This window comes from Rhinatrema bivittatum, chromosome 1 (assembly GCF_901001135.1).
Source record: "Rhinatrema bivittatum chromosome 1, aRhiBiv1.1, whole genome shotgun sequence".
Taxonomy (NCBI): Eukaryota; Metazoa; Chordata; class Amphibia; order Gymnophiona; family Rhinatrematidae; genus Rhinatrema; species Rhinatrema bivittatum.
In genome coordinates, this window is record NC_042615.1 from 61,017,553 (window position 1) to 61,030,775 (window position 13,223).

The following is a 13,223-nucleotide window of genomic DNA, read 5'->3' on the forward strand; positions in this document are numbered from 1 at the left end:
TAGATGTTTTTCCTGGGTGGTAGCTCCTAATATGGAACCTAACATTATGTAACTACAACAAGGGTTATTTTTCCCTATATGCATCTGTCATTTGGAATCTCCGCTTGAGATTTAACTACTCTGCATAATTTTGTGTCATCTGGAAATTTGATTACCTCACTTGTCATACCTCTTTTACAGATCATTTATAAATATATTAGAAAGCACCGGTCCAAGTATAGGAGGAGAGGGAGCGAGTTAGTTGTCCTGCAAAATTGTGAGTAATGTCCGTTACAGATGAAGGTCTTGCAAAGTATAGTGCCTTGTATAACTCTAAACCATAAAGTGGTTATATTCTTATAAGATTTATGCTCAACTCTTTCCTTATATTTTAATTGCAAAATATAGGAGATATTTTTACACAAAGAATTTGAAAATTTAGCATCTACAGACAAAAATAACCTGTAGTCATGCAATTGCTATTTTATAAAAGTCGAAATTACGTGCTCATTTTAAATTTCATTCACACATATACGCGCATAAAAAAAGGGAGGTTTAGGGGTGTTCATGGGTAGGGCCAGCAGTTGTGCATGTGCAATTGGCAAGTTATTTGTGTAATTTTACAGCTTTGAATTATCTGTCATAATTGATATTAGACTTGTTTATATTGTACTAATCACTGGGTGGGAGGTCTGAATGAACTGGGGGTAGGGAGTTCAGCTTGATGATCTGGAGAAAGATTCGGTGAGCTGGTAGTGTAATTGTTGAACTGGTTAATTTTGATTATGCATGTAAACTGGGTTTAGACAAGTAAATCCTACTTTCTTTTCATTCTGAAAATATATGCAGGTATATTTTAAAAATAGGTAGGAAAAGTCCACCTATTCAGTGTGTTGAAAGACTGACTTGCAATGCATTGCATGTATTCGCATGTAAGCATACATATGCACATATGTTGAGGGCTAGAGTTGTGCATAATTTATAATTTGCGTATATATGATTTGCATGATTTATAAAATGCTAGCGTAGATCTTCGCACGGTCATATATGTGTCAATATGCCATCACATGGAGTTGTTTGAAAGTTATCCTCTTAGGGGGTAGTTTTCAAAAAGATTTCCCGCTTAAAACTGGGTTTTACATGCCTCATAAGTTTTACGCATATAAGTGGGCTTTTGAAAATTTCTACAATAATGTTACATTTGCACGCATAGCTGCCATGAAAATTACCCCCTTATGTGCATATTTTCATAGAAGTTATGCGTGCAAATGTAACATAGTATTGTAGCAATTTTCAAAAGCCATTTACCTGCATTAAGTGTACTTAATCGGGGTAAAACCTATCGACAATTCAATGGCATATATTGTAATAATTTTCAAAAGCCCACTTACATGGGTAAATGGCATTTGCACCTATAAAACCTAGGTTTAAGCATGTAAATGCTTTTGAAAATCGGGCCCTAAGTGTTTAGGTTTTGAGCTTTTTACTAACCTGGCTAACAGCTCATTAGCCTTGTTGCAAAAACAAAATATCTGCCTGCAAAAATTCTGAATGGAGCTTAAAGCTCTTTGACGTAATAATTGATTGAAGTTCTTCCTAATAGAGTCCATCTGTCTTTAATTTCCTTAGGGCTAGATTTTCCTATGTCGCAGGGCTCCCTGAATTGCGCACTAATGGGGGGGCGGAGCGGGGGGGGGTGCCGGCTTTCGCACCCAATAGCGCCATCATAAAAGGTGGTACTATTGGGAGCAAAATAGGCAGCGAAAAGGGTTCTTACCTTTTTGCTGTCCGCGATGTCCTCGCGGCGACCGCCCCGGTGCCGCCCCGACTCCTCCTCCTGTTCCGGTCTTGACGCCGCCCCTTTTTAGTGATCGCACGTGATCGCTTTGGAAAATAACCTCTTTAATTATCTGTTTAATGTGAAACAATTTCAACTGCCTCGATTGTTTAATTTTTTTAAAATCTCGTCATTTCTTACCTTAAATGGATAAGCTTCAAAGGTAATTGTTTCCTTTCTCATAACTACTCTACATGCAGCCCAAATAATACCTGAAGGAATCCCCGGTGTAATGTTTATATCAAGGTAGTCTTTCAGTTTACCTTTCAATATATTCACCAAATGTTTTTAGCATAATGAGGGGGGCATAGTGAGGCGTTCAGACGACACAGAAATGCTCTGGAATGGGGCACTTAGTCTCATAGTAAGTGAGGCTGGTGAATGATCATAATTCCAATATCCACTTTAGGTGTCCAAGAGAACAAGGAGGTGGAAATCAATATAGAGCCAGTACGAGGATAGCTGCTATGAGGTTTTGAATAACTTGAAAAATTATTATAACACACTGGATGAAGAACACTTTTTATACATCTGTTATCTGAAGTTCTTTTATAAGAAACTTTATTCCCTCATTTGTTTTGCTAGGTCTACCAAGCCTAGGTGGCTTTGCATCTTTGTTTTGATTGGCTACTAAATTAAGATTGCCACTTAGTATCCTTGATGTCTTAAAAATTGACTTAACATAATGACCAGACCAAAAAAAAGCATGATTATACACGTTAGGGGTATATATATATATATATATTAGAAAGGACATATTTTTGGTGATAGAGAGAACTATTTACCATCACAAAATGGCTTTCCACATCTGTTATTTTTTTCCTAATTGTAAATGGGACAACTCTATGAAATGGTATAATAACCCCTCTTTGTCACTGGAATATGATGAATAAAAAAGGAATTAGTGGGGCAATGCATTTAATCTTATTTGGGTAGATATTAAAAAGCCATTTAGACGGATAACCAAAAAGCTATCCATCTAAATGGCTAAGCTTCTATTTTAAAAAGCTCAACTGTCTATATTCTAGCCAGATAAAGAGTTATCCGGCAAGAATATAGACAGTTAATTCAGGGATATTATGGGGCATACTTAGGCGGAGTGGAATTTGCTCGTTAACTCCAATATTCAGTTAACTGGTTAACCTAACAAGCTAACTCTAGCCACGCCCTAGGGCTGGTTTAAAATTAGCCAGATATCTCTATCCAGGTATATTCAGTGGCACAGCAGCTCCACTGAATATCCTGGTTAAGTTAGCTGGATACACCTATCCAGCTAACTTAACTAGCCGCTCAATGGCTGAATATGGACCCCTTTATTTCTGTATCTGTAAGATTGATTTCTTGTAAGAATACACTTTGAGCTTTCAGTTTTTTAAACTTGTTTTTTTTTCCCCATTTAATAGGTGAATGAATACCATCCACATTAAGAGAAAACATATGTATATTTGTCATCACAATAAAAATACTATATATAGTTTAGCAAAATTTATATCACATAGAACAGGCTCAAATGTCCCCCAGCTCAGCCATTCCAGCCAAGATAATCTAAAAGCATTTTTCCACCAACAGTTTGTTCTGGCATAAACACACTCTTACAAACAAGATCGCTACTGTTTGTCATCCAAAGATACCACAAACAAACAAAAGCATACTCAAGGGATTGCATATTCTACTCTCTACGTCCCACAGTCTACAAACTGAGCTGAAAATGCTCCATGTGTGGCCTACCTTTAAAAAAAAAAAAAAAAAAAGGTTTTGGAATCAAGAACACCTAAACATAACATTAACAATAATAATAATAAAAACCCACCCTTCTAAACTTGACTACCATATTGGTAGCAACAGATCATGTTTCTTCAGTATTAGGATTAAAGAAAGAGTGAAGGAAGAGTAAGCAGCAGTTGTAATATTCTGAGCAACAAATCAAGCAAAAAGATGAAAAAAAGAAATAAAGAAAAATAAGGAATGCAAATATATTGTTACGATGCTGTAAAATAAAGATGGAAGTGCAGCTTCCAATGTTAAATTTCTTGCAGATGATAAACAAAATGGCAATGAAACTCCATAGCACAAAAAGAAAGTATGGAGAAAATATATTTTTTCCAATGTATATAGGCCTTCAAAAATTTAGTCAAAATATTGCAAGGCAAAGGAAAATATAAATTTCCAAGATAGCGTCTACTAACAAGTGATGCAAATGGAAATGGCAAGTTATCATAAGAAAAAAAAAAAATAAACAAAAGAAAGGAAACCCGAATCTTTGAATATCCATAGCCCAAATCGTGATTTTGGAGGAGAGACTATTTGGAGACCGTGCAGCAGTCTTATAGCAAAACTTGAAACATAGTCATTAATATAGTTCACTTTTGAACCTTTGCCATACATTTATTGATCTGCTCCTATGATTGTAGAAAAACTAATTTTCCCATCATGTACAACTCATGTTGGAAACAAGTCAGCAAAATGAATCTCCTTGCGATGAAGTTCAGAACAGACAGGGCTTAATGCTTTATGGCTTGCTGAAGCTATAATGGAGTAATCGTTGAAGAGCAACAACTTAACATAAGAACATAACAAGTTGCCATGCTGGGTCAGACCAAGGGTCCATCAAGCCCAGCATCCTGTTTCCTACAGAGGCCAAACCAGGCCACAAGAACCTGGCAAGTACCCAAACACCAAGAAGATCCCATGCTACTGATGCAATTAATAGCAGTGGCTACTCCCTAAGAAAACTTGATTAATAGCCGTTAATGGATTTCTCCTCCAAGAACTTATCCAAACCTTTTTTGAACCCAGCTACACTAACTGTACCAATCACATCCTCTGGCAACAAATTCCAGAGCTCTATTGTGCGTTGAGTGAAAAAGAATTTTCTCTGATTAGTCTTAAATATGCTACTTACTAACTTCATGGAATGCCCCCTAGTCCTTCTATTATTCGAAAGTATAAATACCCGAGTCACATCTACTCGTTCAAGACCTCTCATGATCTTAAAGACCACTATCATATCCCCCCTCAGCCGTCTCTTCTCCAAACTGAACAGCCCTAACCTCTTCAGCCTTTCCTCATAGGAGAGCTGTTCCATCCCCGTTATCATTTTGGTTGCCCTTCTCTGTACCTTCTCCATCGCAACTATATCTTTTTTGAGATGCGGCGACCAGAATTGTACACAGTATTCAAGGTGCGGTCTCACCATGGAGTGATATAGAGGCATTACGACATTTTCTGTTATATTAACCATTCCCTTCCTAATAATTCCTAACATTCTCTTTGCTTTTTTGACTGCTGCAACACACTGAGCTGACAATTTTAAAGTATTATCCACTATGATGCCTAGATCTTTTTCCTGGGTGGTATCTCCTAATATGGAACCTATCATCGTGTAATTACAGCAATGGTTATTTTCCCTGTATGCAACACCTTGCACTTGTCCACACTAAATTTCATCTGCCATTTGGATTCCCAATCTTCCAGTCTTGCAAGGTCCTCCTGTAATGTATCACAGTCTGCTTGTGATTTAACTATTCTAAATAATTTGTATCATCCGCAAATTTGATAACCTCACTCGTTGTATTCATTTCCAGATCATTTATATATATATTGAAAAGCACCGGTCCAAGTACAGATCCCTGAGGCACTCCACTGTTTACCCTTTTCCACTGAGAAAATTGACAATTTAATCCTACTCTCTGTTTCCTGTCTTTTAACCAGTTTGTAATCCAAAAAAGGACATTGCCTCCTATCCCATGACTTTGTAGTTTTCGTAGAAGCCTTTCACTACATCTACTGGTTCACCTTTATCCACATGTTTATCAACCCCTTCAAAAAAATGAAGCAAATTTGTTAGGCAAGACTTCCCTTGGGTAAATCCATGTTCACTGTGTTCCTTTAAATCATGTCTTTCTATATGCTCTACGATGTTGCGATTTTGACCTTGAGAATAGTTTCCACTATTTTTCCCAGCACTGAAGTCAAGCTCACTGGTCTATAGTTACCCAGATCACCCCTGGAGCCTTTTTTTAAATATTGGGGTTAGATTGGCCACCCTCCAGTCTTCAGGTACAATGGATGATTTTAATGATAGGTTACAAATTTTAACTAATAGATCAGAAATTTCATTTTTTACTTCCTTCAGTACCCTAGGATGCATACCATCCTGTCCAGGTGATTTTCTACTCTTTAGTTTGTCAATCTGGCCTACTACATCTTCTAGGTTCACAGTGAATTCGTTTAGTTCATCTGACTCATCACCCCTGAAAACCATTTCCGGAACTGGTATCTCCCCAACATCCTCATTAGTAAACACGGAAGCAAAGAATCCATTTAGTCTTTCTGCAATGACCTTATCTTCCCTAAGATCCCCTTTAACCCCTCGGTCATCCAATGGTCCAGCCGACTCCCTCACAGGTTTCTTGCTTCGGATATATTTTAAAAAGTTTTTATTATGAATTTTTGCCTCTATGGCCAACTTCATTTCAAATTCTCTCTTCGCCTATCTTATCAATGTTTTACACTTAATTTGACAATGTTTATGTTTTATCCTATTTTCTTCAGATGGAACCTTCTTCCAATTTTTGAAGGATGTCTTTTTGACTAAAATAGCCTCCTTCACCTCACCTTTTAACCATGATGGTAATCGTTTTGCCTTCCTTCCACCTTTCTTAATGTGTGGAATACATATGGAATGTGCCTCTAGAATTGTATTTTTAAACAATGTCCAAGCCTGTTGAACACTTTTAACCTTTGCAGCTGCACCTTTCAGTTTTTTTCTGTTTTCCTCATTTTATCAAAGTTTCCCTTTTTAAAGGTTAGTGTTAGGACTGCAGATTTATTTATTGTCCCCCTTCCAGTTATTAATTTAAATTTGATCATGTTATGATCACTGTTGCCAAGTGGCCCCACCACCGTTACCTCTCTCACCAAATCCTGCGTTCCACTAAGAATTAAATCTAAAATAGCTCCCTCTCTTGTTGGTTCCTGAACCAATTGCTCCATGAAGCAATCATTTATTACATCCAGGAACTTTGTCTCTAGCAAGTCCTGATGTTACATTTATCCAGTCAATATTGGGGTAATTGAAATCTACTCACAAGGAAAGGAACAGTTAATTCTTGTCACAACGAGTACATAATCCAACAAGAAAACGTTATGCAATTCAATTTTTCTTTCAATGTGCAATCTAGTTGTTACTTTTAAAGGACCATCATTCCTTTATTATTAAACATTTTTTTCTTATTTTTATGTTGGTTTTTTCAAACAAAATTTTCTTTAAAATTAAAAGTGGAATGGTACCTTCCTTTTATGACGTTTCTTCGGTTCTCACTCGGTGCAACCGAACTCTCAAGGACAATTACATTCGGAAGATCATTTAAAGACAGTTTTCTCTCGGAGGGCGATTAGCCCTGCTCCAGCCCGACGTACGTTTCGCTAATGCTGCTTCAGGGGCTGTAATCAAGGTGAATTCTTCCGAACTTTTCACCGAAAGGTTCTACTTCTCGTTTCCACTTACTCTGCTATATTGCTGAAAAGTTTTTTGTGGACAAACATCAGCGTTACTCAATGTAATTATTTACCGCACATACTTTCAACTATAAAGTGGCACAAATTTACAATTTTCATGGGTGAATGAAATTCCAGCACTGACTTACCAGACCTTGCCGCCTTTTCCTCACTTACCGGCGTCTAGGCGGGGTTATCGCGAGAGTCCTAGTGTTTTTATGTCGTGTATCATACTTCAGCTGTGTGTGCAATTTGACTGAGTAAATGAGTTCACATGAAGTGGACCCATTCAATTTCCTTGTTCAAGCCGTGTGGAATTACGGTATTTAATTGGAAAATCTAGCGTTGCTCACTCTGTCTGAGGCTTTGAATTCTATTACCTCGTCTCCAATGCATTGGTACAATTTCTAAAATAGTCCAGCGAATTTCGGAAAAAGTGTGGTTTCGTGCCATGAAATGAGCTACCAGTGGTTCCTCTGTTCTTTTTGTATTAATACAACATTTGTGCTCTGTGAGTCTGGTGCGGATGGCACGCTTGGTCATGCCCACGTAAATCAATTGACATGGACAAAAGATGGCATAAATGACGAATAAGGTTTTGCATGTTGCCTGCGGTAGCGAGACTGTACATCCTGATGAAGTGCTGATTGTGGTCTGGGTAGACTTTAAGCTGCACAGGGAACAGTTAGTGCATTCACTAATATTTGCTGACGGAATCACAAACTGGCGATTGCTGGAATGTACAATCTGATCTTTTATGTTTCTGCCACGCAAGTAGGCAATGCAGATGGGCTCTTGGAACAATGGATGTAATTCTTGTAATATTGTCCAATGTTCTCTAATAGCTCTACTGATAAGTATGCTTAGTGACCAAGTATGCTTAGTGACCAAGATCTGTGGGTTCAAATCCCCCACGTTTTTCTGAAGGAATAAATAAACTCTATTAGAGAACAGTGCTCTTCGATACGCTTTTTTAACGCTTGAAACTGGAGATCCGCGCAGCAGAAAGCGTTTGACCAGTTGTTCTGTTTGTAATTTGAATTCTGTGTTGTCAGTGCAAAGACGCCGTATCCGCAAGAATTGTCCCACTGGGAGGTTGGATTTGAAAGTGCTGGGATGGAAACTGTCATACCGTAACAAATTATTTCATTCATTGGGTTTACGGTATAAAGTAGTAACTACTGTATTGCCACATCTTCTGATCAAGATATCAAGATATGCTACTTGTTGGGAATCAAACTGGATGGTGAATTTTAAACTTGAACTTAGATTATTTAACCAATTGTGAAATTGTAACAATGATGATTGAGACCCTTGCCACACGATGAAAATATCATCTATATACCTTCTCCAATATTTTAAATATGGTGTCCACTGATTTTGGTAGATGTGCTGGTGTTCAAATTCGGTGACAAATAAATTAGCTACATCGGGAGCCATGGCGGCTCCCATGGCTGTGCCACATATTTGTAAAAAGAATTTCTCTTGAAACGCGAAATAATTTTTACTCAATGCTAAATTCAATAATTGAATTAGAAAGGATGTGGGGATGCGTTGCGGTGGTGGACGGGTATTCAATACCGAAGATATGACTGTGAGGAGTTCATCTTGAGGGATAACCATGTATAGGGACTCAATGTCCATGGTGACTATTAATATGCTTTCCTTCGTCAAGGTGATGGTTGATAGGAATTGAAGCATGTCGGAGGTGTCTTTGACATATGATGGGGCTCTTGAGACAAATGGCTGTAAGATTTTGTCAAGGAATATTGAAATTGGCTCAAGTACCAATTCTTTGGCCAAAACAATTGGTCTTCCCGGTGGTTTTTGAAGATTCTTGTGTATCTTGGGAACTATATACATCACTGGAATCCTTGGGTGTTTATTAATAAGAAAATCTTTTTCAGTACTAGTGAGAAACCCGGATTCAAATCCGTGTTCTACAATTTGTGTTACTTCAGCTAGGATCTCATCTGTGGGATCCATTTTCAATTCTTGATAAAACAAAGTATTAGATAATTGTCTGTCAATTTCTTCCTGATATGCTGTGGAACTCATCACTACCACGACTCCCCCTTTGTCTGCGGGTTTAATTACTTTATCCCGTCTTTCACGTAGATGGTAAAGAGCTTGTGATTCTTCTCGAGTTAAATTATAAAATGAGTGACTTTTCATTTTTTCAATATTTTCCACGTGACGAATGACCAGGGCTTGGAAGGTGTTAATCGCTGCATCTCCCGGAGGTGGCGGACTCCATTTGGATTTATTTTTTACTATTGGTATGATTGCCGTTGGAGAGGGCTCAAAGGGATTCTGAGACAAAAAAACTTGTCGCTACAGTTGTCTGATGAATTTAAAAAACTTGCAACAAAATTGAAATGGGTCGTGCTTTTGAGTGGGCACAAAATTTAAGCCTTTATTCAAGACTCGTTCTTACATTGTAGAGATCGGGCATCCAGATATGTTGATGATGGCTGATGTCACGGCCATCCTTTCTGTCATGATTGATGTGGAGGGTTGTGAAGTTGTTGCTGTGACCTGGTTTTGGGACGATTCCAATTTGTGTTCTGGTAGTTACGGGACCCCCGTCTTCTTCCTCTGGTGGTCTGTCCTCGCAATGGAGCTGATGTTCGGCCTTCCCCTGAAGGTGTTTCTTCATCGCTTCCTGAAGAGTGATCTGACATGTTGAAAGTGACTTGCTTCAACCTCCAAACTAGATTCCTGATGAAGCCAAGGGTAGATGGAGCCTTCCTTATAGTCCCCTTCATCTCTTCTAAACTTGTTAATCTTGGCAAGTTTGGTTTCTGCCTTGAATTTATCCATGTTGCGCTGAAACTCTTGAAGTGCATTGTCAAAGATATCAAGGGCAGCATCTTGTTTAAGCGATTCCATCATCACTTGGGACTGCTCCTGTAGCTCTTGAGTAATTTTGTGCGTTTGCTTGACAATGAGCAACATGAGATCCATGGAACACTTGTTGAGAATGTAGGACCACTGCTCCAGGAACTCCGGGTATTCTGTATAAATTTTGGGCTCCTTGACCATTCTAAGACCCCGAGGGATGCGTTGATGTTTCAGATATTCAGTCATAGTAGCTCCATGTAATTCTGTGCGAATAAGTCGTTTATGAAGCATAGTGATTTCTGACCAGCTAGAAGTGGCTGGAGTGGCTGGAGTTATGTGGTCACTTGAGAATAAAGATTCTTCTTGTAATGCGTCACTCAATTGATCCTGAGAAAAACTCAGAATATTCGCCCATGGTGTTTGTGCCATATTTTGAACTGTATATTCGTGAAACTCACAAGGAAAGGAACAGTTAATTTTTGTCACAACGAGTACATAATCCAACAAGAAAACGTTATGCAATTCAATTTTTCTTTCAATATGCAATCTAGTTGTTACTTTTAAAGGACCATCATTCCTTTATTATTAAACACTTTTTTCTTATTTTTATGTTTTTTTCAAACAAAATTTTCTTTAAAATTAAAATTAAAAGTGGAATGGTACCTTCCTTTTATGACATTTCTTCGGTTCTCACTCGGTGTAACCGCAGTCTCAAGGACAATTACAGCGACACGGTTTTCTCTCAGAGGGCGATTAGCCCTGCTCCAGCCCGACGTACGTTTCGCTAGTGCTGCTTCCAAACTTTTCACCGAAAGGTTCTACTTCTCGTTTCCACTTACTCTGCTATATTGCTGAAAAGTTTTTTGTGGACAAACATCAGCGTTACTCAATGTAATTATTTACCGCACATACTTTCAACTATAAAGTGGCACAAATTTACAATTTTCATGGGTGAATGAAATTCCAGCACTGACTTGCCAAACCTTGCCGCCTTTTCCTCACTTACCGGCGTCTAGGTGGGGTTATCGCGAGAGTGCTAGTGATTTTATATTGTGTATCATACATCAGCTGTGTGTGCAATTTGACTAAGTAAATGGGTTCACATGAAGTGGACCCATTCAATTTCCTTGTTCAAGCCGTGTGGCATTACAGTGTTCAACTGAAAAATCCAGCGTTGCTCACTCTGTCTGAGACGTTGGATTCTATTGCCTCGTCTCCAATGCATTGGTACTATTTCTAAAATAGTCCAGCGAATCTCAGTAAAAGTGTGGTTATTTGCCATGAAATGAGCTACCAATGGTTCCTCTGTTCTTTTTGTGTTAATACAACATTTATGCTCTGTAAGTCTGGTGCGAATAGCACGCTTGGTCATGCCCACGTAAATCAATTGACATGGACAGTAGATGGCGTAGATGACAAATGAGGTTTTACATGTGCGTCCTGATAAAATCCTGATGGTGGTTTGGGTAGACTTTAGGCTACACAGGGAACAGTTGGTGCATTCGCTAATGTTTGTTGACAAAATCACGGACTGGCGATCGCTGGAATGTACAATCTGGTCTTTTATGTTTCTACCACGCGAGTAGGCAATGCGAATAGGCTCTTGGAACAATGGATGCAATTCTGGTAGTATTATCCAATGTTTTCTGATAGCTCTGCTGATAAGCGGGGTAGCCAGTGTGTGCTTAGTGACCAACGTCTGTGGGTTCGAATCCCCCATGTTTTTCTGAAGGAACAAATAACCTCTGTTAGAGAACAGTGCTCTCCGGTACGCTTTTTTAATGCTTGAGTTCCAGTTTAAAATTTACCATTCAGTTTGATTTCCAACAAGTAGCATATTTAGACATCCTGATCAGAAGAAGTGGAAACACAGTAGTCACTACCTTATACCGTAAACCTAATGAACGAAATAATTTGTTACGGTATGACAGTTTCCATCCCAGTACCTTTAAATCCTATCTTCCAGTGGGACAATTCCTGCGGATACGGCATCTATGCACTGACAATACAGAATTCAAATCACAAGCAGAGCAACTGGTCAAACGCTTCTTGCAGCGTGGATATCCAGTTTCAAGCATTAAAAAAGCGTACCGGAGAGCACTGTTCTCTAACAGAGGTTATTAGTTCCTTCAGAAAAACGTGGGGGATTTGAACCCACAGACATTGGTCACTAAGCACACACTGGCTACCCCGCTTATCAGCAGAGCTATCAGAAAACATTGGACAATGCTACAAGAATTACATCCATTGTTCCAAGAGCCTATTCGCATTGCCTACTTGTGTGGTAGAAACATAAAAGACCAGATTGTACATTCCAGCGATCACCAGTCCGTGATTTTGTCAACAAACATTAGTGAATGCACCAACTGTTCCCTGTGTAGCCTAAAGTCTACCCAAACCACCATCAGGATTTTATCAGGACGCACAGTCCCATTACCGCAGGCAACATGTAAAACCTCATTTGTCATCTACGCCATCTACTGTCCATGTCAATTGATTTACGTGGGCATGACCATGCATGCTATTTGCACCAGACTTACAGAGCATAAATGTTGTATTAACACAAAAAGAACAACGGAACCATTGGTAGCTCATTTCATGGCAAATAACCATTCTTTTACTGAGATTCGCTGGACTATTTTAGAAATAGTACCAATGCATTGGAGACAAGGCAATAGAATCCAACGTCTCAGACAGAGTGAGCAACGCTGGATTTTTCAATTGAACACTGTAATGCCACACGGCTTGAACAAGGAAATTGAATGGGTCCACTTCATGTGAACCCATTTACTTAGTCAAATTGCACACACAACTGATGTATGATACACGATATAAAATCACTAGCACTCTTGCGATAACCCCGCCTAGATGCCGGTAAGTGAGGAAAAGGCGGCAAGGTCTGGTAAGTCAGTGCTAGAATTTCATTCACCCATGAAAATTGTAAATTTGTGCCACTTTATAGTTGAAAGAATGTGCGGTAAATAATTACATTGAGTAACGCAGATGTTTGTCCACAAAAATCTTTTCAGCAATATAGCAGAGTAAGTAGAAACGAGAAGTAGAA

General features: G+C 38.7%; 1 protein-coding gene across 4 annotated transcripts in view; it reads left to right on the forward strand.

Annotated features, from left to right (window-relative positions):
- Positions 1-13,223, forward strand: part of TLR2 (toll like receptor 2) — a 69,552-nt gene that overhangs the window by 43,952 nt on the left and 12,377 nt on the right. Inside the window, exon 1 of one of the 4 annotated variants that reach the window (XM_029610689.1) lies at positions 183-256. The exons of the other annotated variants lie outside the window; for them this stretch is intronic. The gene's annotated coding sequence lies outside the window, so the exon portion shown is untranslated. Of the gene's footprint in view, positions 1-182; positions 257-13,223 lie in introns of those variants that run through there. 4 annotated transcript variants of the gene reach the window in all.